Source organism: Lipotes vexillifer, unplaced genomic scaffold (genome assembly GCF_000442215.2).
Source record: "Lipotes vexillifer unplaced genomic scaffold, Lipotes_vexillifer_v1.1 scaffold981, whole genome shotgun sequence".
Taxonomy (NCBI): Eukaryota; Metazoa; Chordata; class Mammalia; order Artiodactyla; family Lipotidae; genus Lipotes; species Lipotes vexillifer.
The window spans coordinates 1,472,617-1,499,352 of record NW_006789191.1 but is presented as its reverse complement, the minus strand read 5'-3'; the positions used below and the strand labels follow the sequence as shown (position 1 = coordinate 1,499,352).

Here is a 26,736-nt window from a genome sequence, read left to right as displayed (position 1 = left end):
GGGGGCGCACCCCGCCCACTCCTCCCCTGCAGCTGCAACTCCAATCTGCGGCCTCGGAAGCCTGGAACTAAAAATATACCTCGGCCTGGCTCTGGACTCTGAAACTCTGCCCCCAGGAGCTTCTATTACTTTCCTTGCTTCCTCTTGAAAAGACAGGATGTGCCATTTTACAGTTCTGTAGAGGCCAGCAATGAGAAGACACTGTCAAAGCTGTCACCTGGAGGACCTGAATAAGATGTAAGGAAGGTTTCCTTTCCCGAGAGTGGCTCCGGTCAGCAACGATGTTCTCTGCACCTGCAGTGAGCCAGGCCCGTGGTGAGCCAGGCCCTAGGTCAGGCTCTGGAAGGGTAGGGTGAGCAGGGAGCCTTCCTGCCCCCTGGGAATGTGTAAAGTCGTCTCTGAAAAAATATATTGTTAAAAACGGAGGGCAGGGCTTCCCTGGTGGCGCAGTGGTTGAGAGTCCGCCTGCCGATGCAAGGGACGCGGGTTCGCGCCCCGGTCCGGGAAGATCCCACATGCCGCGGAGCAGCTGGGCCCGTGAGCCATGGCCGCTGAGCCTGCGCGTCCGGAGCCTGTGCTCCACAACGGGAGAGGCCACGACAGTGAGAGGCCCACGTACCGCAAAAAAAAAAAAAAAAAAAAAAACAAAACCGGAGGGCAGAGTAATATTCCATTGTATATATGTGCCACATCTTCTTTATCCATCCATCCGATGATGGACACTTAGGTTGCTTCCATCTCCTGGCTATTGTAAACAGAGCTGCAATGAACATTTTGGTACATGACTCTTTTTGAATTATGGTTTTCTCAGGGTATGTGCCCAGTACTGGGATTGCTGGGTCGTATGGTAGTTCTACTTGTAGTTTTTTAAGGAACCTCCGTACTGTTCTCCACAGTGGCTGTATCAATCTACATTCTCACCAGCAGTGCAAGAGTGTTCCCTTTTCTCCACACCCTCTCCAGCATTTATTGTTTCTAGATTTTTTTATGAAACTGAGTTATTTGTAGTGAGGTGGATGGACCTAGAGTCTGTCATACAGAGTGAAATAAGTCAGAAAGAGAAAGACAAATACCGTATGCTAACACATATATATGGAATCTAAGAAAAAAAAAATGTCAGGAAGAACCTAGGGGTAAGACGGGAATAAAGACACAGACCTACTTGAGAATGGACTTGAGGATATGGGGAGAAGGAAGGGTAAGCTGGGACAAAGTGAGAGAGTGGCATGGACTTATATATACTACCAAATGTAAAACAGATAGCTAGTGGGAAGCAGCCCCATAGCACAGGGAGATCAGCTCAGTGCTCTGTGACCACCTAGAGGGGTGGGATAGGGAGGGTGGGATAGGGAGAGGGGGAGGGAGGGAGATGCAGGTGGGAGGAGATATGGGAACATATGTATATGTATAACTGATTCACTTTGTTATAAAGCAGAAACTAACACATCATTGTAAAGCAATTATACTCCAATAAAGATGTTAAAAAAAAAAAAAAAAAAACGGAGGGCGAAAGTAGTGCTTTGATGGCCCAGAGCAGGAGTAGAATGCATTCTGGCTTTGCAGTTAAAAGCAGCCACGTCCTGAAACCCTGAAAGAATGACAGTAAGGGAATTCATTCAATCAAAACCTATAAAGACAAGAGAGGTGAGAGAAGAGAGGACAGCCAACGAGGGGCGCACACTAAATTTTAGACAATGGAAAGCAAGCATCTTAACCCTAAACCTGCCCAGAGGGGCGCCAGCAGGAAACAAGCTGTGCTCGTTGGTCATCCAAATTCTAGCCCCCTCCGTGCTTGATAAAGAAGACAGTTTGGCTTGGAGCAGCAAAACACCCAACCCAAGGAATAGATCGTGACTGACCCCAGCCATCAGGATATCCGTGGTCTCTCGTTTCCCAGCCTCTCTCCTAGAGAAGTATGGCCATGTTCTGGTCTCTGAGGCTGAAGCAGACAACTTCTGGGGCTGCTCCTGAGAATTGTTTGGCTTTCTTAATAAAAAAAAGATGTACACATCTCTCCCCTTCTTTCTGCCTGGAATGCAGCTGTGATGACTAGAGTTGCAACAGCTATTTTACAGCCCTGAGGGTAAGATCAAAAGGATTTTGCAGAGACACTGACCTGGCAACACCTGCCAACTTCAGATTTCTTGCCACATGATCCAGCATATATCCCACTCCTGGGCATATATCCAGAGAAAACTCTAATTCGAAAAGATACATGCACCCCGATGTTCACAGCAGTACTATTTACAACAGCCAAGACACGTACAACCTAAATGTACATCAGCAGATGTACACCAACGGATAAAGAAGATGTTGTGTATAGATACAATCGAATATTACTCAGCCATAAAAAAGAATGAAATAATGCCACTTGCAGCAACATGGATGGACCTAGAGATTGTCCTGCTGAGTGAAGTAAGTCAGACAGAGAAAGACAAATATATGATATCACTTATACGTGGAATCTAAAACAATGATACAAATGAACTTATTTACAAAACAGAAATAGACTCACAGACATAGAAAAGAAACCTGTGGTTACCAAAGGTGATAGCAGTGGGAGGGCAAGAGATAAATTAGGAGTCTGGGATTAACATATACACACTACTATATATAAAATAGATAAGCAGCAAAGACCTACTTGTAGAGCACAGGGAACTATATTCAATATCTTGTAATAACCTATAATGGCAAAGAATCTGAAAAAATAATGTACATATAACTGAATCACTTTGCTGTACCCCTGAAACTAACATATTGTAAATTATCTCTACTTCAATTTTTTTTTCATGGTTTAAAAAAGGAATTGGCAAGGTTAACATAAATGGCCAGTAAATGATCAACCTAGCCAGTAAGTGAAGAGACAAAAACTAAAATAAGAAAATACCTTCAGCTATTACATCTGAAGGAATGGAAAAGAATGATAAAAATGAGGGTGAAACTGAAAAGAAATCAGCAAGCACTCTTATGGATTGTTGGTGGGTGTGTAAAAAGCAAAACATTTCTGGAGACAAATCTGGCTACAGCCATAAAAACACTTTATTTTAAAAGTTAGCCCAGGAATTCTAGTTCTAGGAATGGATCATATGGGAATCATTGGCTCGGCACAAAAGGATGTATGTGCAAAACCATTTGTTTCTGAAATGCTTGTGGTATAAAAATTGGAGACAAACATATAACCAGTTAAGAATTATAGAACACAAAAGGAGATTCATAATATACTACTGACAGAAAAAGCATGCTGTAAATTCGTGATATGTGATTCCATTTTTGTTTTCAAAATTTTGTACTTTCTAACATATATACACATACAAAACTTAATACAAAGTTATGTATATAATTAGAGAGAGAAAGTCTCAGAAAGTTCTGGAAAGTTACACACCCAAATGTTAACAATGGATATATTTTGGCAGTGGTTCTTACAAGAAAAATTTTAAGCCATTATTTTTGTCTTCAAATATATCCCAAATTTCACTTTTATCTTTCTATAATCATGATGAATCTTGTTATATAATCAAAAATAATATTTTTAAAATGAAAACAAGCATTACATTTAAAACACTTAGTACAGTGTTTAGGCTGTAACGGGTGCTCATTAAATGGCTGTTACTCTTAACAGACATTTGAAGCAATAACACAAAACAAAATTAAGTGATTCATCTTCAACTCAAATTTATGAACTTGATCCTATTCCCTCCATTCTCTGATCAACTTAACTAGAACCTACTAAAGAAAATATGCATTTTAATGATCTTTGAATCTCATGTAGCCCAGTACCCGGCCCACAGTCAGTACTATGTAAACACAGCGGGGAAAATGAATAAGTGAATGAATATCCTCATAGAGAAAGAGGTCTTCACAGGAATCTAGAAAGTGAGGGGGAAAGAGATGGAGACTGTCCTGAGTACTATTCCAGGTGCTTTGTTTATGTGTCTCATTTGATCTCACAGACCTTGATGTCATCAGCTCCCTCTACAGATGAGGAAATGGGGCTCAAAGAGGTTAAGCCGCTTGCAGAAGTTCACACAGACAGCCAGTGGTGGAGAAGGGCTGCCAGCAGCTCCGTCTGACTTTCAACATCTGTTCTTTCCTCCACCCCCCCAAGCTTAGTCTGCAAACACATGCACTAGTGGGGGTTAAAAATCAGACTGGTCATCCAGACGCTACTGCCTTCACGGTATCAAGCAGTACAGGTGTGGGTCCTGATGGTTCAGAGGCTCGCTGATCAGGAAACGAGCCTGCAGAGACACAAACCCCTGGGTGATGGGATGGAGCGGCGGCCCTCCTCCACTGAAGAAACTGAGTGAATTTCCATCCAATCCCCTAAATTATCCTTTTCCCCTCTCAGGAGACGTAGCAGTTGAAGAGACGATGCAAAGAGAAGCAGTGGGCTTGGAAAGGTCAGTGGTACTAAAATGCCCAGAATCTTCCTCCATTAATGCCCTAATTGTTTTTATCACCTAGTTTTCACTCAAACATCAAACTTAATCTCTGCCTTTCTCCTCCCCCGGGTCACAGATGTTTAATACTCCTAACCAAGACATAATGAACCTTTTTATGTCACTGTAATATTCAGTCTCTTTAGAACATGATTAGCTTCATCCATTGTGCAACGCAGGGATGACTGGACATTTTGGAGATGGGATTCCATTAGGTGGATATTATTACCGAGTCAAGCTGAAAGGGAAATTAAGCCAGGTGGCAAAGTTCAGTGGTGATAAACTGCATTGCCAGCCTGGGTTGATGGTCTGTGAAACTCAGGTCAAAAAAAGTTGAGGACTTGGGTATTAAGGACTTGAAAAGTTATGATTTTCTAATTTTGTGAAAGTCTGCTTCCCAAATGAACATATATTTGTTAATGTTCCAGTGTAGCAAGACTTTTTAAAGGATAACTTCAGTCTATATTCTTCTAAATTGCAGTGCCCATCTTGAATGGCTCATTGGGCAAAAATAAGTTCACAAGTCAATAGGTAGGCAGCTGCTCATAAAATATCATCGAAAAATGTAAAGTGCATTCTTATGTTTTTGTGCAAAAAAGCATGAGGATGCAGCTACCATTTTCTTTTTCTTTTGCTCATTTCTCAAAATAACATGTAGCCCCATGTTTGCACGAAAAAACACACAATATCTTTAAAGCACCCCAACAGATCACGCAAGAAAAAACTAATAAAACTGAGCTGAACAAACTCCAGGGCTCTTTGTGGCAATGACTCCCATTCTAAACATTTCATCCCAGACTTGTCACTTCAATTTTTACCTAGGAATTCACTCTTTATTTTTGCCTCCCAGTTTTCTATTCCATCAATGACCTGAAACTTGAAACACCCCCAGGAAGAATTAGGATGGTATCTGACATTTCTTGTGAATTAAAAGTAATAGTAAAAGCTACAGAAACAGGGGGCACAGTTACAGAGAGGGGATCTGTGAAGCATTTTTATAATTATCCAGATACAAACACTGGCTTCTGATTTCTGTCAATTTACTAAAATAATAATAATAATTAAAATTCTAATAACCATATTAGAAGGATGAATTCTAAAGACATAGCACCAATTAGATTCTGCCCTCCAACATGGGCCAAACCAACTATCCAACCCTGGCCAACTTCACTTCTTAAATATTTTTTATCCATCTGTTCTCTATCTCTTTCATGGCCACAAGAGATGAGCCCCTCATCAGCTCTCAGCTGGACCGTTTCTACAGGAGCCTCTGAACTGGTCCCTCTGCCTCCACATTTGCCCCCAGCTCACTCGATGGCTTTACTGCCTTCAGCCCAGGGTCTTCACCATGACGATCAAAACCCTCCTTGAGCTGGCCTTTTGCAGCCCTTTCCTCTATGTCTCCACTTGCAAGTAGGAAGCTTTCTTCTCGGCTCCGGAATTTCTACTGCTGCGCGGGCACAGACCTGCAGCCTGGAAGGATACAGGCGTGGAGTTTCATCTGAGGGGAATCTGGCCTCCTACAGATACAGAACCTTTGGTTCCCTGCTGACATGGTCTCTGAGAAAGTGGCAGAAGGAATGCACTCGGAAACTCGGAATGTAAACGAAGCTATTCACAGTCCACTGATAATTTTCTTCCTTCATATATCACAGTGTAATAAATAGCTTATGGTACATAGCAGTATGTGTATGTATATATATGCAATTAGTTTATTGACTTCTAGATATTAATTTTGAATCACGCTATTTTATTAAATTATTTTTACTATTTTTGTTAATTGCCTTGAATTTTTCAGGTATATAATCATATATTTAACTATTGACTGTTTCACCTCCACCTTCCAAGTTTGTACATATAATTTCTTTATCTTATTAACACATCTGGTATGATGAGAAATTATGGGAGTGATGGCATCCTTGTCTTTTTCCTGAATTTAGTGGGAATGTTTCACATTCATCCTGAAAATGCCTTTGGGACAAAAGAAATACCGTTTACCAAGTCAGGAAAATATCATGAATTCCTCTTTTAATAAGTTTTTTAAAGTTAAAAATGGATTTTCAGTGTTACCTAATGCCTACTCAGCCACTATGAAGATTATCATAAGTTGTTTTCCTTAGAATTACCAATATGATGAATTAAACATATTGCCTTATAACACACCACACTTGATTACTGGAATAAATGCCATATTGTCATGCTGTGCTTCTTTTTTTCTTAATGTGCTGCTGAATTGTTTGTTAAATTTTTATTTAGGATTTTCTATTATCATTATGTCACAATTCATTGCTGGAGGATTTAAGCACATCCCGTGCGACTCCATTAGGAAAGGATGCTAGGAAGCTTGTTCCTGGTTTCCTCTGAATTCTCCCCGGGTCCCCTTTTCTTTGACTGATTGGGCCTTTTCTCATCTTGCTGTGATAAATTACCCCAAGTGCTTTGGAGGTCTGGCTAAAGGGAGGTTGAGTTGGGGATACATTTAGTGGGGACCTGTTGATATTATTTATGCGATTTGCTGTCACTGCCATTTATAGTTGAGTTATTGCTAGCCATCCTGGTAGAGGAAGAACTTTTAGAAGTCTCCACCTCCCTCTGTGCCAAATTACCCTGCACGGTGACTTGAAGATTCAGGATTTCACCCTGATAGGAATCTGTGCTCTATTCCCTGGCACTGGGTCTGTGTAGCTAGTGGGAGAGAAACAAGGTTTGAAATGTACACAGCCAGAAGCCAGAATTTTCCAAGGGCTGAAAATATTTCCAGTCGTCAACTGTGAACAATTATAAGTTTGTTTCTCCTTGTCTCATCAAAACAGAGGCCCTCTCCTGTCAGCAATATGCTCAAATATGCTCAAAATCTCAGAAGTTATGATTATAAATGGACCGTATGCATTTTTCTTTGAAACAAAATAGAATTTATCAGAATCCCTGTGTTTGTAGAGTGGAAACCAGTATCAGAACAATAAACAGAATAACAATCACAGCAAGTGTGTCTGTGTGAGAAGCTGTGTGTTTCATGTATCCTAACATGTTGGACTGCATCTAACACAGCCAACACATCTTGTCCTGAGGAAGTCTGCTGGTTCCAGGTTAAAGAGAACACAACATTGTCAGCGACACAGAAAAACAGCCTGAAGAAACGAGTGACAAACAAGTGACAATCTCCTACACATTCATCAGTAAGTCAATGGATGAGGAGGAAGAATAATTGGATTACACTATTAAGTAGCTCAATACAAAGTTAAAAGGCAGTTTTTTGTTTTTGTTTTTGTTTTTTGCAGTACGGGGGCCTCTCACTGTTGTGGCCTCTCCCGTTGCGGAGCACAGGCTCCGGACGCGTAGGCCCAGCGGCTATGGCTCCCGGCCCCAGCCGCTCCGCGGCATGTGGGATCTTCCCGGACCGGGGCACGAACCCGCATCCCCTGCATCGGCAGGCGGACTCTCAACCACTGTGCCACCAGGGAAGCCCCTAAAAGGCAGTTTTTAAAAGCATCTGAATTGCTCTTGTGTATGCTTTAATTTCAGAATAATTGTATACATTTTAAGAAGTATTGATCAAAGCAAAATGAAAATTTCATGGGAAATATCTTAGTAGAAGTAAAAAAAAAAAAAAAAAAATTAAACAAGCCAAGACTGGCAGAATCTTTATGTCAAATACTCTATTGTTATATCGCAACAGGAATTAAAATTCTGATGGACAAAATGAGAAAGATGCAGAAAAGGATCCTGGTAACCAAAAGGATAAAATTAAAATGACAATTGAAAGATAACAAAAACTGGAAAATCAGGACACTCCCAAAGAGAAAACAAAGTCAGGAGGGAGATGAAAATAAAAGCAAAGTAAGAAACAAGTTGTGCAAGTGACAAAACTGGCATGAAGGTCGACAGTAGCTCCCCTTTGCTGAATTCATCAACTTTAGTAATTTCTGTGATATTTCGTGATGGACTGTTACAGTGAGCGGTATTTTTATTAATACAGGTTTAACTAAAAATAACTTTTTTCTAATATCATGATCACAGTAATATGAAGTGTCATATTATAAAGAAATACAGAGAATCCAACAGAGCAAAAATGGACATAAAAATGTTTCTGAAACAAGTACTTAAAAAATTAATGACCAAACTTCTGAGATCTTGGCTGTCCTACAGGATGTCCTATAGGTGTGTCCTGTATGGCTTGGTGCTGTTTTGGTTATAAATCATGTTCCATTAAGAGAGGTATTAAACATTTTGCTTTTGTGTTTGTTTATTCATTTTTTATATTCCACATTTGAGTGGGAAAAAAATAAGTGAACAAACCAAACCAAGCATAAACAAACACATAGATACAGAGAACAGAGTAGTGGGGGGTGGGGAGGACCATACGGGTAGGGGGTCAACTGTATGGTGAGAGATAGAAACTAAATTTTTGGTGGTGAACACATTCTAGGGTTTATAGGAGTAGAAATGTAATGCTGTACACATGAAATTTATATAATGTAATAAATCAATGTAACTATTGAGACAATCAAAATTAATTAATAACACCCAGGTGGGGAAAAAGAGCGCTGTATCAAATAAACCGCCCCCTAAATATTATACAACTCCATTACTGTAGGTCCGACTTGGGATGTAACCAACACTGAGCTGTGGCTAGTACTGTGTGCTAGTCTTTTAACAAAAATCCTATGAGAAAATTTTAACTTTTTTGCAGACTGACAACTATCTATCGATGACTTCATTCAACCAAGGGAAACAAGTTTGGGACTACTGTAGCCCGCCCTTGAATGCTATTCATGGTCAGTCGCATGAAAACACAGTTACTATGGAGAACAAAGGACTCCACATGCGCTTTTAAAACATTTTAAAATGGCACAACGTGTGCAGTGAGCATGTCATTGCCTTAAGCCTACTGAAGAGAAAGCTGCCTCCCTGGTGCTGAGGTTGTTGATGCCTTTGGTATTCTCCTACACTAAATGTTGTCTTTTCAGATTTGAATTGTAGATGTGTTATTTTATCCACACATGCCAACTTGGATTTTTCTTTAAAGATTTTGAGGGTGATAAAATGGCCTGGCCATTATAAAGCTATTCAAGTTTTGCACATGGACTTAAAGACATTAAAAGGACTCTGACATACACTTTTGAAGACTCAGAAGAGAAATCTGAGCACAAAGAAAATGTAAAAAAAAAAAAAAAAAAAGAATGTATTCAAAAAGTTGATAAGGCTTCAATATACCATTTCCACTGCAATTTGAAAAGGCATTCTGGAATGTTTCAATAAAACAAATAAGAAATACAGGCTCCTGAATTGGATGTTTATGAACATCCAATTTATCATCTTTATTTGTTAAGGAGATGAGAGGAAATTCAATTAAAAATTCATGGAAACAAAATGAAAAAATGAAGGAAGAAAAGCAACAGAAGTTAATCTGACATTTAGTAATGAATTACAACAAAAACTAAATGTGGTCATTCATTAGAAGGAAGAGTGACTCTCATAGACATAATGCATAGGCTCTTAAATTGTTTAATATTTTGATCAACCTAAAAGAGTGGATCATCTGAATATACTGGGGAGATATTCAAAGGCCTGGCTGATCTGAAACAAAATGCTGACATCAGTAATGTCATACAAAACCCAAAATATACCATTACAAGAGGAAATCACTGAACCTCAGTCACTCAAAGATGATTCAGTATTTAGTTGTTACACAAGAAAACTTCAAATGCTCTCATATGTTATAGCCCATCTAGGGAAGAAGTTAAAGAGAGTTTTCCCTAAAGTTGGTAACAATCCCAAAAACTTACATGACAGGACCAGCAGTGGACTGGGATACTGAAGAGAAATTTTCTAAATTATGAATAAAACTATTTTAGTCTACCGTGCTAGAAGAAACACTGAATAAGCTTTCTATTCTCTCATTAAAAATTATTATGGGGCTTCCCTGGTGGCGCAGTGGTTGAGAGTCCGCCTGCCGATGCAGGGGACGCGGGTTTGTGCCCCGGTCCGGGAAGATCCCACACGCCGCGGAGCGGCTGGGCCCGTGAGCCATGGCCGCTGAGCCTGCGCGTCCGGAGCCTGTGCTCCGCAATGGGAGAGGCCACAACAGTGAGAGGCCCGCGTACCGCCAAAAAAAAAAAAGAAAAAAAGAAAATTATGCAGTTGTCATCCTGTGAAGAGACAATAAAAGAGTATGCACCCAAAATCTTAGGGAAAACTTGTTATAGATGTGTGCCTGGAAGTTATTAATATCTTTTTTTAATTTAGGTTAGATTTTGTGAGATTACATTGAATTTTATAGATTTTCAATCTGTATAACTCATTTCTTTTCCAGCTCTAAATAGATATTTATTTTATGTCTAATTTTCTGTTCACAATCCTGTGGTATTTTTCTTAAAGAGAGCCCCTGTAGTTGTGCAATCTGCAGGCCTCACAAAATGTTAAGAGCAGTAATAATATCGTGTATATAAAAACAAGACCTGAGGGCTTTCCTGGTGGCGCAGTGGTTAACGATCCGCCTGCCAATGCAGGGGACACGGATTCGAGCCCTGGTCCCAGAAGATCCCACATGCCGCGGAGCAACTAAGCCCACGTGCCACAACTACTGAGCCTGTACTCTAGAGCCCGCGAGCCACAACTACTGAGCCCACGTGCCACAACTACTGAAGCCCGCGCATCTAGAGCCCGTGCTCCGCAACAAGAGAAGCCACCACAATGAGAGGCCTGTGCACCACAACGAAGAGTAGCCCCCGCTTGACACAACCAGAGAAAACCCACACGCAGCAACAAAGACCCAATGCAGCCAAAAAAAAAAAACAAGACCTAAGGAGAGCATTAGTGAAGATGTAAATTGGGGGTAAAAATGTTGAGCCATTATTAAACTTTAATACCTTACAAAATGCCTCTCCCATTGCTCCACTGTTCAGAATCTCTCTCCTTCCCAAATAATTTGCAATCATTGACCTACACACAGGTTCTGACACAAGGACCACGAGAAAACACTGCATTCCTGGAGCAATGCCAAGATCTTTGTCCATCATTCAGGACCCTGAAGAGTCTGACAAGACCAGAAGAACCACCCGGCTGCGCCCAGCCACAATTGCTACCTATGGGAGTAAAAGCAAATGAAATATGTGTTGTCTTAAATCATTATATTATGGGGTGGTCTGTTACACAGCGAAGGCTGACACGCTAACAAAGCTGCCCATTTAAAAGACAGCCAGCTATAATGTTTATCAAGTTCTGCCTTCTGTACACTCTGAACATAACCCCGAGTCATCTAGCTGTTTTGAATGTGCTATCCCCTCTTAGATGCCTTTTTACTCCACTTTGCTGATGAACTCAAACATTTAAAATCCTTGCTAATATTGCTCAGTCTGCAATTTCCTTTTGTGACCTAGATAGTTAGCCATCCTCTCTATCATGTGCCTCTAGCATATGTTATCATTCAAATATCATGTGGTCTTATTTATTTTGGTGTCTTTAGTAGCTGGCACAGTGGCAGTCATATAATGTTTTCCAAGAGAACAAACGGCATTGTGATTAATAAAATGAGCTTTCACCTAAGAAAGACCTCACTTCACATCCCAGTTCTACCACTTACTAGCGGTGGGACCTTAGGAAATCATCTTGGCTGTGAAGAACAGAAAACCTATATGATGTAGTAAATTAAACAGTAATTATTTTCCTCTCATTAAAATAAGCCTGGGGTAGGCAATCCCTCCCTAGTAATCAAGGGCTCAGACTTATTCTATCATTTTCCCCATCGCTCTTCACTTGTGATTTCCATTCTCAAGTTCCCCTCATTGTGCAAGAAGTCTGTAAGTGCTCCAGCTATCACATCCTTGTCCCAAGCAAGGAGGAAGAACAGGGAAAAGGATGCTGCTCTGAGCCAAATTATCTCCTTTTAAAGAGCTCCCCACAAAAGCCTCAAGCAACAACTTCTTGCCACATCTCACTGGCCATTCTCATCAGCAAGAGAGAACGTAAAATACACTTTTATAATCTGACACGTTGCCACATCCAGATATATATAGATATATAGATATATATGGCTTCTGTCATTAAAGAAGAAAGGAGAATGGATAATGAGTAGGAAACATGATGTCTCCGTAACATTTTAAACCAATCAGTTCAAAATTTTTGAGCCTAAATTTCCTCATATGTACAATGGGACTAAGACTCTTTCTAGGTGGCTGTCAGGATTTTGTGAGATACCTCATGTGAATTATCTAGCAGAGTGTCTGTCCCATAGTAGATGCTCAATAAGAGATCCTAGCATAGACACCAGTTGAACCTGACCAAGTTATGATATTCTAAGCCTAAGCTGCCCCTAGCAGGGCACCAGAAAAGTGCAGGAGATGTGTTCCCAGCCTGCAAGGGACTCACCGTCCACTTGCAGAAAGAAGATGCACATCTAACAACAATCGACAAGTCACTGCCCCCACTCTGCCTTGTGTATATTTTAAAAACTGTCAGATGAAATAATGGTTAGTTATCAGTGTGGCTCAAGCACTAAACTGGGAGCTCCGTGAGGACAGGACCAGGTCTAGTTTCTCCACAGATCCCCAACAGGCTCCCGTGCTAATGGAGTGAGTGGTTCAGATAAGATGGGATCAGGAAGGTCAGCAGGTGGTTGGCACATACTGAGGGCGCATAACTTCATTAGATGAATGAATGAATGAATGAATACATCACACATTACGGTTATGTATTATCTATCCATCTGCATGAACAGCGGTGGGAAGAGTGACAGAGTCTGTGCCATGATCTAATCCCACCCCTCACTGACCATATGCACTTGGGTTCAAGCACCCTATTCTCATTTGCCTCAGTTTCCTCACTATGAAATGAGACGCTAAGTCAGGGGATTCCCACGAGAATCAGATGCCATCACTGTTTCCTCTATGAAACAAGCCATAATCAAGCACCACAGGGCACTCACCCTGGTGACACAGGGACAGGAAGGCACTGCCCACAGCAGTAAGTGGCTCCAAGCCCAGGGCAGGTCATCTTCATGGAGGTGAAACGGATGACCCTGTGAGCCACACACAGCACACCCTGAGGAAGGGGACACAGCCACAGCCAGTGGACAGGCCACAACTGGCCAAACGCTCAACAGGGCAGACTCAAAGCACACAGAGAATAAGGAACAGTGACCTTGGTCTCCAGCTGAGCCCCAGCTGGGTGCCAGTGTATTTCTCCTATATTGGTTCTCATCTCTTATTTTCCACCTTTCTCTCTGTGTGCTTCTCATTTACCCTGTTCACAGTCCTTGGTGTTTTCCCATTATCTTGTTTCGCAGGGCCGCCCCGAATGTTCTAACCCATGACCCCCGGTGACCCTGACTGGATAAGGTAGTGCATGCGAGCCTCAGACTCCAGCTGCCTGCAAACGCTGTGGCCAGAAAGTGTGGCACTGCGGACACGCAGGAGGACAGCCACGTGTGTGCTCCCTGAGTTTTTCCATCAGCGCTGAAAGCAGGTCTAACAATGACTGAATCTCAGTTCTGCCACTCACCTAGCTGTGCGAACGTGGAGCATGTAACCTCCCCGATTCAATTTCCTCATTTGAAAAATAGAGACAGCAATACCTGCATCACTGAGTTTAAGAATTAAAACCAAGTTTTATGAGTACTTCTTATAGGCCCAGTATTGTTCTAAACACTTCTAATGTTTTAACTGTTTAATTCTTATAACATCAACTATTAGCACTCCCATTTTATGGATGGAGAAAGCAAGGCAGGAGAGAGGATCATGACCCTATGCATGAGAATGCACAGCCAGCAGTGGCAAGCCAGGAGTTAACCGCAGACAGAAGGTGCCAGAGCCCACACTATTAACCCCTCTTCATACATCCCGGCCTTCTGTATCAGGACTCAGCGAGCTAAGGGTATGCAGAGAGCACAGTATGTGTCTAGCACATAGTAAGTGCCCTAAAAATAGTGGTCATTATTCAATGCCCAGGGCACATGGAGAAAAAAATTGCCTGGATTCAATTTGGGTTAATCTCCAGTTTATGGATGAGTGACATGAGAAAGAAGACCAAAGATTGTGATGACCCAGGGAGCTACCTTCTAGAGCACTGGTTCTCAACAAGGGGTGTTTTTCCACAGCAGGGGACATTTGGCTATGTCTGGGGACATTCTGGTTGTCACAACTGGAATGAGGATGCTCCTGGCAGCTAATATGTGTGAACCAGGTATTCTGCTAAACATCCTACAATGCACAGGACAGCCTCTCACAATCCCCCACTAAAAAAAAAAAAAAAAAAAAAAAAGCCCCCCCCAAAAAAAAAAAAAAAAAAAAAAAAAAAGAATTATCCAGCCTCAAATGTCAATCATACCAAGGTTGAGGAACTCTGTCCTCAAGCATTGAGTCTGCACCATGCTCACTGATGGGGGCTAACTGCCCAGTACCCAGCCTCACGCGGAGTGTGTATGGATACATATTCCTCAGCGCCAAGATGCTGCCAATTGAAGAATGTACTACCAGCTTAACAGACGTGGTTCAGGGGGAAAGGAAACAGCACCACAATGACTGTAAAATACACCACAAGTCAAAAATGTTCAAATGAGTGGGAGGTGGGGGAGATATGCATCTTAGAAGTGAGTAAACAGAGAATATTTCTTATGTTTAAAAATAAACTAATCAAAGAAGAGACAATTTTTCCAATGTGGAAAGTACCACCAAAATATAACCCAAGATACCTTCCGGGCCTTGCTCAGCCCCCAGAAAGACAACACACAGAGTACCAGGATGGCGAGAAAATGTTATCTTGAGCCTCAAGTGTTTGGTAGAGGGCTGGGTTGAGAAGGATTATGAGCCAATGTCTCAATTCAACAGGATAGACATCCATGATTGATTAGTGATGTCTGTGCAGACATGGGAAGCGAAGCAATATTATGTATGACACCAACCTGCTGTCGATAGAAATCTACTATAGTCAAACCTACCATAGTCAAAAGAACAGTGGATTTTGAATCACACTATCTGGATGTGAACCTCAGCTCAGCCACGGAAGAGCTACTCCTTGGGGAGACCCATCTCCTTCTCTGAAACTCCCAACTATTCTTGTATAAAATGTGTATAATACATCTTAGTTCCGTTACATGGTTGTTTTGATGAGCTCCGTTGGGTATAATGAAAATGCTAGTTATCCGAGATTCAAATGAGGTAATCTATTCTGGTGCTTCTTAACCTGAAGTTCCCAGGTACTATCTGGGAGCTATTCTATTTTCTGTATTTCAAAGTGTACACTGGATATCATTCTTTTTTTTTTTTTTTTTTTTTTTTTTTTTTTTTTTTGCGGTACGCGGGCCTCTCACTGCTGTGGCCTCTCCCGTTGCGGAGCACAGGCTCCGGACGCGCAGGCTCAGCGGCCATGGCTCATGGGCCCAGCCACTCCGCGGCATGTGGGATCTTCCCGGACCGGGGCACGAACCCGTGTCCCCCGCATCGGCAAGCGGACTCTCAACCACTGCGCCACCAGGGAAGCCCCTGGATATCATTCTTGATACAGCCTCACAGGTCATTACTCAGTGCAGTGTGTTATATAGCAGTTTGTGAGACACGTCTATATTGTTGAGGTTACATGATTTGAAGGAGGAGTTTTAGGCCATCCTTTAGGCTCATTTATGTCCTTTTTCAATCTAGATAAGATATCAGGGCTGGGCATGCTTTATGTAATAGGAAATCGACTGCAAAATAAATTACTACTCTAATAAATGCCCTTTCCTGACTCATATTAGAGCCTTCCAGGGACAAAAGATATTCTGTCCACAGCTAAGGAGGATACACAAAGGAGCTATCATAACTAGTCTCCCCACAGGCCCTAGTTAGCCGGGTCTCCCAGTACTGACACTCCTGCATAATGCTTGCCACTTGAATCTAGTCTGGTCCTTTTGCTTTAACAAACAGAATGTTTAGGAAGTGACTTTTCAGGCTGGGTCAGAAGAAAACTTGCAACTTCCTCCTTGATCTCTTGGTACATTCAAGAGATCAAGGGAAACCGGATTCCATGTAAGCAGTATGATAACCTTAATACTGCCATGATGTGAGGAAGCCCACGCTAGCTAGCCAAGAGCAGCTACATGAAGAGAGAGACCAGCCAGCTCCCAGGAATTCTATACAGCCAACCAAGGCACCAGACACTGGTGAAGACATTGCCTTGGCTGTCTAGCCCAGCTGAGTCTTCAAATGACTCCACCCACAGCTGCCATCTGACTTCAACCATATGGAAGACCAAGCAGGAACCACCCAGTGAAGACCTACGAACCCACAGAACCTAGAGAGTTTGTAATAAATTATCATCTTAAGTCACTAACTTTTGGGATACTTTGTTACCCGGTGTTAGAGATCCGAACCAGGAGCCATCTTGGATGTGGCCGGTAGGAGAAAGATTGCCGTGGGAAACTACTAATCCTCTGCCCTGGAGTAGGTCACATTCTGAGGTACTAAGGGTCAGAACTTCAGTATTTCTTTTTTTATTTTTTCAGGTGGGGGGGGGACACAATTCAACCCACAAAGCAGATATTTAGATTTTTTGTGGCTGGAGTATAATATCCATTAATTATACTTAACAGGCGATGAAACTAGAAAGATAAGTATCTGTCTGATCCTGAAGGGCACTGCATGCCATGCTAAGGACTTTAGGCTTTACAGTCAAAGAAACACAAAACAGCTTTAAGCAGAAAAGTCATGTGATCAGACCTGGCTTTGGAATAGACAACCGTGACTGCAGCAAAACGTAGGATAATTCATAATAGGAAGCCGGGGTGGGTACCAAGCAAGAGGCTATTTCGAAAGTCAAGGTGAACCTCACACAGTACATAAAAAATTAATTTGACATGGTTCTTAAACCTAAATGTGAAAGGTAAAGCAAAAAGCTTCTAGAAGAAAACATAAGAGAACATCTTCATGACCTTTGGGTAGGCAAAGATTTCTTAAACATGCCACCAAAAAAAGCACTAGCCATGAAAAAAAAAGATTGACAAACTGGACTTCACCAAAATGAAGAACTTCTGTTCATCAAAAGACACGGTTAAGAGAGTAATAAAACAAGCCACGGAGTGGGAAAAGATACTTGTCGCACATATATATGAAAAGAGACTCATATCCAGAATATATAAATAATTCCTACAATGCAGAGACTTATAACTCAATTTCTTTAAATGGACCAAACATACACACACACACACACACACACACACACACACACACACACACACACACGAGTCTAAAGGCAAAAACAAAGTGTAGAAGATATGGAATAATCTCTACTCTCCTACATCGCTGGTGGGAGTGTAAATTGGTTCAACCACTTTAGCCAACTATTTGGCAAAATCAACTAAAGCTAAACATAGATATTCTATGACCTGGAAACTCTACTCTGGGCTTCGTCCCTAAGAGAAATGAAAACTTTCCACCAAGACAGGCACAAGAATGTTCATAGCATTATTCATAATAACAAAAAGATGGAAATTACTAACTGCCCATTAAGAGTAGAAGGGATAAATCATTTGTCATATAGAGATATAAATACAGATAGATTTTCTTCCTTAGCAGGTGCTACAGACTGTGTCCCTCTGAAATTCATATGTTGAAATCTAAACACCAATGTGATGGTATGAGGAGGTGGGGGTCTTTGAAGGGGTGATTAGGAAATGAGGGTGAAGCCCTCATGAATGGTATTAGTACCCTTTATAAAAGAGACCCCTTGCTCCCTCCACGTGAGGTTACAGCAAAAAGACAAAAACATGGCTATGAACTAGGAAGCTTCCCTTCACAAGACACTGAATCTGCTGGCACCTTGATCTTAGACTTCCAGTACCCAGAACAGTGAGAAATACATTTCTCTTGTTTACAAGGCCCCCAGGTCTACAGTATTTTGTTAAAGCAACCCAAAAGAACAAAGACAGTGGAACCCTTCGTCATAACAAAAGAAAATCTACTTCTAAATACAGTAAGTTGAATTTATCTCATGGACATAATGGTGAGAAGAAAAAAAGAAAAGCTAGACACAAAAAAGTGCATTCTGATTCTATTTAGAAGTTCAAGAACAGGTGAAAGTAACCTTGATGTAAGTGAGAAAGATAATTGAGCCTTTGGTTACCAACAAGAGGGCCCAAGGGAGCTGCAGGGGTGCTGGAAATCTGTCTCGAGCTGGAGGTTCCAAAGGTGTAGACATATGTAAAAATTCATTGGAGGTAGGGGCTTCCCTGGCGGCGCAGTGGTTGAGAGTCGGCCTGCCGGTGCAGGGGACACGGGTTCGAGCCCTGGTCTGGAAAGATTCCCACATGCCGCGGAGCAACTAGGCCCGTGAGCCACAACTACTGAGCCTGCGCGTCTCGAGCTTGTGCTCCACAACAAGAGAGGCTGCGACAGTGAGAGAGACCCGCGCACTGCGATGAAGCGTGGCCCCGTCCACCGCAACTAGAGGAAGCCCTCGCACAGAAACGAAGACCCAACACAGCCATAAATAAATAAATAAAATTTAAAAAAAATTCATTGGAGGTGGAGCCTGGGTTTGTGCACTTTGCTTATGCAGGTAATAGCTGAGTGAAGAAGAAAGCAAGCCCAGGTGAGCCAGGATGGATGTGTGAGGCGATGGGGGTGGGGGGGAAGCACTGGGGATGGAGAGGAAAGGCACTTGAAACCTACTGGAGGCGGTGGTGACGCGTGAACATGAAACCCATTTCCCCTGCCTTCCCTAATCAAAGTGGTCTGCAAAAGACTTGCACGTCCTCCACGCCTTACGTAGAGTAAACCAGAAGATGCTTACCCGAGTGGTTTTGCGGGAACTTGGACTCAAGCTGCGTCTTGTTGGAGCTGAGCTGGTTAAGACTGCATGGGACCACGCACCCTCCCACTGGGCATGCGCGAGTGCCCCGAGTGACCTTTTGACGTCAGAGGGCAGAAAACTCCACCCTCCGCTCCTGCCAAGCGCCTCCATTATTGAACGTGCAGAGGCCCGTGGCTTAGTTACGCCTGCGCAGAACGACGGTTGACGCACCTTTTTGCAATCCCCTCCCCCACGCTCCCCACGCTCCCCACGCTCCCCACGCTCCCCACGCTCACGCCGGGACCTCCCTGCTGCGTTAGTCCTCAACACATAAATACCTCAGACCCGGCCTGTGGGGGGACTGGTTTCAGATCTCTCCTCCGGTCTTCTTGTCTCTCTGTCCGTCTGTCTTGGGAAAAACCTCTCTGTATCGGCTTGCTGAGCTCGGGGCTAAAGCTACCCTGGGTGGGTAACAGTGGGAGAAGCAAGAGTGGGAACCAGCTGGGTGGAAAGCAGGGAAGATGAGAAAAGATTCGTCTCGTTAATCGGGGAGCGAAGGGAGGGAACAGGGAATAGCGCTCAGAGAGGCGTTTCCGGAAGAAGCCAGAGCCTGACCTGGGCTCTCAGCGAGGGGCTGGGTTTTGTCGGCGGGGATCGGTGGGCAGATGATGGGGGCTGGTCCTCGCAGGGTGAAGACCACGCGCAAGGGTCACTGGAGGGGGTCGATCACAGCCCGACTTGCCCCCTGCGGGGAGCCTGTCCTTGCTGGATAGAATTTTTCTAGGTTTTTGTGGTAAGGGTCGAATTTTTTTTAAGTCAGTGTTTTGGCAGAAAAAGTGACAGGAGGCCCCAGAGTAGAAAACCTCTAGTCAAGTCTTCCTCCTAGTCAGGAAAAGGTTGGGGGGGCGGGGGGGGTGACTGTACGTGAAACGCGCAGTGCTGCAGCGTCTCAGGAGAAATGCTCTCCGAATCTGAAGCCCACTTTATCACAGGTGTCAAAACGGACTCGGGCAGTACATAATGCATGATTCTGGGGTGGCAGTTGAGGGGAGGAAGCCTAAAAGATTGGTTTATTTTTCTTATTAATATTTATCGGCTCAGCAACAGCTCTGTCCCCACTAGACCAGAATATGGGCTTAATGTGAAGCAGACATAACTTGATTTGCGTTTCTGAACCCCCGTGGCTTGGTCCTCCAGGCTGCCCGGAGCAGAGCCGGGTGGGCAACGCCACGTTCTTCACTCTGCTGCCCCGTGGCGGTGGGGTCTGAGAACACAGAAGAAGTGGGTCCCTCTGATGGAGCTTGTCCACCACAGGGACAAAGATGGGTGGAGCTGAGACTGATGCGGGCAGGAAATGAAAGCCCCCAGCACAGAGCTTGGAAGAAGCAGGGAGGCCACAGCCAGCCCAGGGGTGCAGAGGAAAGCGACGTGAGCTACAGGTTGCAGGGTGGGTAGGACCTAAGTGAAGTATGGGGGAAGGGTGCTCCAGGCAGAGGGAACAGCATGTGCAAAGGTCCAGCGGCATGAAGGACTGCATCTTCCCTTGGGGGGGGGTTCTCTCTCCCTTTTAGGAACACTAAGTGATAAAAACTAAAGATATCTATCATTGATAACTGGTGTTGGGGGAGAAGGAAGCAGACAAGAAAAATTGGCAATAGCTCCTTTCTAGAGAGCAGAGTGCTGAGTCAGGAATGAGGGTTTGGAAAACTACCTGCAGGTGGGAGCCTCCTAGTGATGGGCAAGTTATGTTGATGACACCTGGGCTTGAAATGAGGCAGGCAGACTGTAAGGCTCTGTGCCTCACCTACAGCAGCCTGCACAGAGCAGGGCACAAACCCCCTGCATGATCTCACTGCAGCCCAAGGGGTGGCCAGGGTGGGTGGTCTATCACAGCTGGTCACAGGGGAGGAAAAGAGGGCCGGACAGGGAGGCACTGCCCAGGTTTCACTCCACGCAGAGTCTGGACTTGGACTCTCGGCTCCTGACTGCAAATCCGGCACTTTCTCCACAACGTGACCTCTGTCCATCTCTGCTCCAATCCCGAGCATAAACTCGGGTTTTACAGAGATAGGGAAGGGCTGAGGAAAAGGAGGGTAGAAAAAGAAGGGGATGAGAGGGCAGGGGTGAGGCGATCAGAACTGGCCTCTCTCCCACCCGGCTGGGTGAGTTTGGACTAGTGACGTAACATTTGTGAGACATGTTCAGATCTGTGGAAAAGAGAATTACACCCATTTCATCAAGCGCTCATGAAATTAAAAGGTTGCAATAAATACAGCTGAGCACTTCTTATGCACCAGGCACTGTGCTGGACACTCTTGCAATCTTATTTACTCTCTAGACCATTCTGCAGAGCGAGTGTTATTACTTCATTTTCTGGAAAAGGAGGCTGGGGCCCCAGTGACTACCGCAGCTTGCCCAAAGCCAGTGGCACAGGGTTAATAATACTGTCCCTCTCTTTAAAAAAATAGAGAAAAACCAGTCCAGACAAAAACAGAAGGGGGAGAAGTCTGCATGCCCCCCACCAGACAAGCCCTGGCCCATCGAATCCAGCAGTTAGAATCCACCCCCAAGTGCTTCCTCCTCAGTCTATGCTCTTTCCTTTGCCTTTTTAGTTTTTTTCCTTTGCCAGGAGTCAAGATGGCTAGACGGAAGCCTTCTGTTTTTAGGTGTGGTCTTTGAGAAGAGCTTTTAGGCTGTTTTAAAAAATCTTTTCTGGGGGCTTCCCTGGTGGTGCATTGGTTGAGAGTCCGCCTGCCGCTGCAGGCGACGCGGGTTCGTGCCCCGGTCTGGGCAGATCCCACATGCCGCGGAGCGGCTGGGCCCGTGAGCCATGGCCGCTGAGCCTGCGCGTCCGGAGCCTGTGCTCCGCAACGGGAGAGGCCACAACAGCGAGAGGCCCGCGTACCGCAAAAAAAAAAAAAAAAAAAATCTTTTTTGGAAAAACTCACTCCCAGAGAAGTCTTTCCTCGGAACAAGAAAATTACAAGGGAGGTAACGGATTCTGATCTCATCAGCCTCCCCGAGAGGCTCATCAGCCGGCCTCCCAGATGGTCTCTCATCCCCTAAGCCTCAATAAAAGCCCAGCCCCAAGACACTGTGCTGTGGCTACCAGACTAATGGGATGTCTTTCCCAGCAGAGACCCATGCAGGAAGACCCCAAAAGAAGTAACGAAGGGAGAATTAGAGTCAGGCCTGGGGTGTTTCTGGAGAGAGGGGGATAGCCAGAGGACACCTGGAGGGATTCAAGGGGAGGAGGCGGGAAAGACGGGGGATGGAGGGTGTCTTCATGATGACACACACCCACAGCAGTGGATTGAATTGTGTCCCCAAAAGAAATAGGTCCAAGTCCCAACTCCCTACCTGTGCATTCACCTTATTTGAAAATAGTCTTTGCAGAAGTTTTTTTGAGATGAGATCATCCTGGATTTAAGGTGGGCCAGAAATCCAATGGCTGATCCTTATAAGACAAAGCACAGGGAGATTTGAGGCAGAGAGCGACACAGGGAGAAGCCACGTGAAGTTAGTGGCACTGGTTGGAGTGAAGCATCTACAAGCCAAGGGCACCAAGTCTTGCCAGCAGCAACCGGAAGACAGAGAGAGGCCTGGCGTGAGCCTCAGAGCATCCAGGAGGAGCCAAGCCTTTCGGCACCTTGATCTCAGACCGCAGGCCTCCAGAGCCGTGAGACAGTGAATTTCTCTTGTTTTAAGACACCCAACTTGGTGGTAACTTGTTACATCTGCCCTAGGAAACTAATACACCCACCAAAGGGCCAGAGCCGCGTAGCTCCCAGATTTGTAGCTGGTTTCTGACTGGCTTCCCCGGGCCTCACGGTCAGAGGGGATGTTGAGGCAGTTGGGTCCTTTAGCAGTAAACTTCCCTGGCTCATTGGCCCCATGTCTCCGTGTTACATGCGGCTGCAGGAGCCAGCACTCTGGGTCATGTTCTCCGCTAGCAAAGACATGCAAGGCCAGGCCAGGCCGGGCCCTCCTGCTGGTGTAGGAGCAGAGCCCTGCTACACAGCCTCCCCTGCCCCTGCATGCAGGCTGCGGGCCTTCCATGCTGTCTCCAGGGCCCGTCCCTCCCGCAGGACTGGCCCTGGTCCACAGCTGGGACGAGAGCCCAGGCCTCAGGGCAAAAACCTCCATCCCCGCCCCCTTCCCCTGGCAAATTAGCTCCCGCAAGTCAAACACCTGAAGGGCTAAGAGCTCGTGGACTCAGCAAACAGCCAGATGCTGACCCCCAGCTTCTGCTTACCTTCCCCTGGGTCCCAGCTGCACGTGCGTTACCTTGTAGGGGCCTCACAAGTCCCTTGAGGTGGGCAGGTGCTGATGGGCAAGTATCCATGCAAGAGGTTCTCTTACTGTTTTATCTTTTTTTTCCAAACGTTCCATAAAGGCAGTCTCCGGCAAAGCTGATGCCACCCAGCCTGTGCCCACGCTGGTCCCTCTGCCTGGAGCCGCCTCCCTCTGTATTCACATGAGCCCCTCGACGTTAGCTCAGCCACCGCGTCCCCTTCCCCCGTGCCCTGCGCTGGTTTCGGCACCTCTTCTCCGTGCTTTCTGCTGGCAGAGGAGCCCCGCTCAGAGAGGCTGAGGCCCTTGGCTAAAGGCACACAGTCAAGAGTGGAGGGCCAGGAACGGGAATGCATGGCCCACGGGACAGGGTCCTGCCCTCACAGGGCTCGTGCTCCGGTGCCGAAGGAAAGGAGCGCAGACAAGTTCAGGCGACCCTTCAGACGGGCGGCCACTGCCCCAGCCCAGGTCAAAGTCCAGCTCTCCCGCCAGCTGCTGGGGTGGCAGGTCACACCTGCCCACCCATCAGAGGGGCCGGGGTAGGAGCCCTGAGATGCCCGGAACAGGGGGCGGCAGGGTGAGGCCAGTGGACCCGGTCTGCTCGCTCGCGAATGAAGTTTGATTGGGAGAGAGCCACACGCACTCGCTGATGGCTTGTCATTGCTTTCTTGCTCCAGTGGCTGAGCTGAGTAGATACGAGGAGATCTTCTGGCCCGGCTCACAAAGTTTGAAACAGTTACTACCTGGCCCTTTACAGAAAAGGGTTTGCAACCCCTGCTTTAAAGGGCAGAGGCCCCCGGGCACGCGGCGTCCTCGAGGTAGGGCGTTCCAGCCTCGGAGGATGAGAGCCACCCAGGTGTGTTTTGTTCTCTCCGGGATCAGGCAGAATGTGCTAGTCCCTGCAGGTGGAGGCTGTGGTTGGTTTTGCTCTGTATTTCGGCTTGTTTATTCCTACTGTTTGTGTTACCGAGTCCAAGCTCGCTCTGCTCGCCGCATGACAGGCCAATGAGTCGGAGACGAGGTGTTGAGGCAGGGAAGAAGCCGGCAGACCGAGAAGCCGGCAGACTAAAATCTCAAAATAACCATCGCGTCAGGATTTGGATGCCAGTTCCTTTTATAGCACAGAGAGGGGGAGGAGATGAGGAAGCAAAGTAAAAAGGCCCTAAGTTTTGCAAACGTCCCCTGGGATGGCCAGCCTCGGGGCGGGGATGTGCTAATTTCTCCTTTCTTGCAGCCACCCACAGGTGGACAGGGTCCGGATGTTTCCCTGAACAAAGGCACTTTGGTTTAACATTCAGGCAGAGGGGCAGGGTTCCCTGAGGCAGGCCATTATGTATACACAGTATCCTTTTAGTGAACAAAAGCAGTGGAAAGCAAATGTTACAGTACAAGAAACAGATCCAGACTTCCCTGGTGGCTCAGTGGTTAAGCATCCACCTGCCAATGAAGGGCACACGGGTTCGAGCCCTGGTCCGGGAAGATCCCACATGCCGCGGAGCAACAAAGCTTGTGTGCCACAACTACTGAGACTGTGCTCTAGAGCCTGCGAGCCACAACTACTGAAGCCCACGCGCCTAGAGCCCGTGCTCTGCAACAAGAGACTGCAATGAGAAGTCCACGCACCACAACGAGGAGTAGCCCCTACTCGCCACGATTAGAGGAAGCCTGCGTGCAGCACTGAAGACCCAATGCAGCCAAAACAAAAAACAAAAAACACACCACTCCAGCCCTCCTTTCTGGCTCCCTGCAGGTCACGAACTCCTGGAGTCTAGGAGGCTGTTACTTGGAGGTGATTCAGTCTGAACTCGGCCAAGGTGGTAGATACTAGATGTGAAGACAGTGGGATGCTCTCAGGGGGAGGGCTGCCTATGTCCAAGCATAGACCTCCTCTCTCACTGAGGTGCAGGGGTGGCCATGAGACACAGACTACCTTGCTCCAAGCTGTGTGGGTCTGCTCGTGGCCCAGTCCCTGGTAGGGAGTAGCCAGAAAATTTAGACCAAGCTTCCTCTTGCAGAAAGAACCCAGTCCACTGGGAGGAAATTCATCACCAAAGTGGAGAGTCTGGAATGTTATATGGATTTATTGAGCACCTACTATGTGTCAGGACTATGTTCAGGATACGGTGATGGGCAAAGCAGACCCATGGAGCCCCCAAGGAGCTCATGGACCCATGAAACAAACATGCATTTGACAAGGCAGCCCCTACATGTAAAATCATACCATGAGAATAGTGTCGTCTTTTGATTTCCCCAAAAGTAGAGCTGAGACTAGGCCTTGGGTGCACAGACTTCCTTTGGGATGTGATCCCGGGAAGCAGAAGGAGGGAGGGTGGGCAGGCAGGGAGAGACAGGAGGAGAGGACACACAGGGGGGCGCCTCTGGGGGGTCAGTGCAGATGAGCAGGGGCCAGTGCTCCGGGGACCCCTGAGAAGTAGGCAGAAACCCTCCTGGAAGGTCAGCCGGAGAGACGCGGTGGGAGGGAGACCGGAGCACCGTCCACAGCTCCAGGGTGCCCCCCGCTATGAACTCGATCCCACTTCTCCAATGATGAGCCCTGGAGGAGAGAGACCGAGACCCCAGCCCTGGACTCAGCGCTGTGCACCGAGACCCACCTGAGTTCTGCGAACTGACGCCCAGGCTGGCGGAGGGAGGGAGGTGGGGGAGGGCAAGGAGGATGTGACGTGGGCCCCAGATGTGTCGCTGTAGGTGCTCTAAAGGCAAAGGCGGGAGACAGGGAGACCCGTCCAGCTGGGGGCAGACAAGACACGCCTGAGGAAGGGGCCAGCGGGGACCAGCCCAGGAGGATCACAGGATGCAATGCAAGGATGGCTGGGGGAGGGGACAGGAGATGGGCTGGGGAGAGAGGGCGCGTGGGTCCACATTCCTGCAGAGAAGATTACAAGGAAGGGAAGAACAGGAATTCGTGATTTTTGTCTCTCAAAGCTCAGATCCTCAGGCTCTGGTCTGTCTTCCTCCCTCCCTGCCACCTTCCCTTCCCTCCTTATTTTACCTTTCTCCTTCCTCCAGTGGCTTCCCCACATAAAATTAGTACTTGTGTGTTTTATAAAAGTTACAAATGGCACGTTGTGCTGAGTACCATATCCGCTCTTTCTGAGATGGCGTAGTCAATTCATGGGCAGCCCCCACGGAGCCGGGAGGAAGGGCAGAGTCCAGACTTGATCCCCCGTGACCAGAGGGCTCTGCAGAGGCCCGGAGACCCACCTGGGGAGTGGGTGTTGCACGG

General features: G+C 45.8%; 1 pseudogene; it reads right to left on the bottom strand.

Annotated features, from left to right (window-relative positions):
* LOC103068370 (eukaryotic translation initiation factor 3 subunit D-like) overlaps positions 1 to 26,736 on the bottom strand; it is a 176,232-nt pseudogene that overhangs the window by 126,183 nt on the left and 23,313 nt on the right.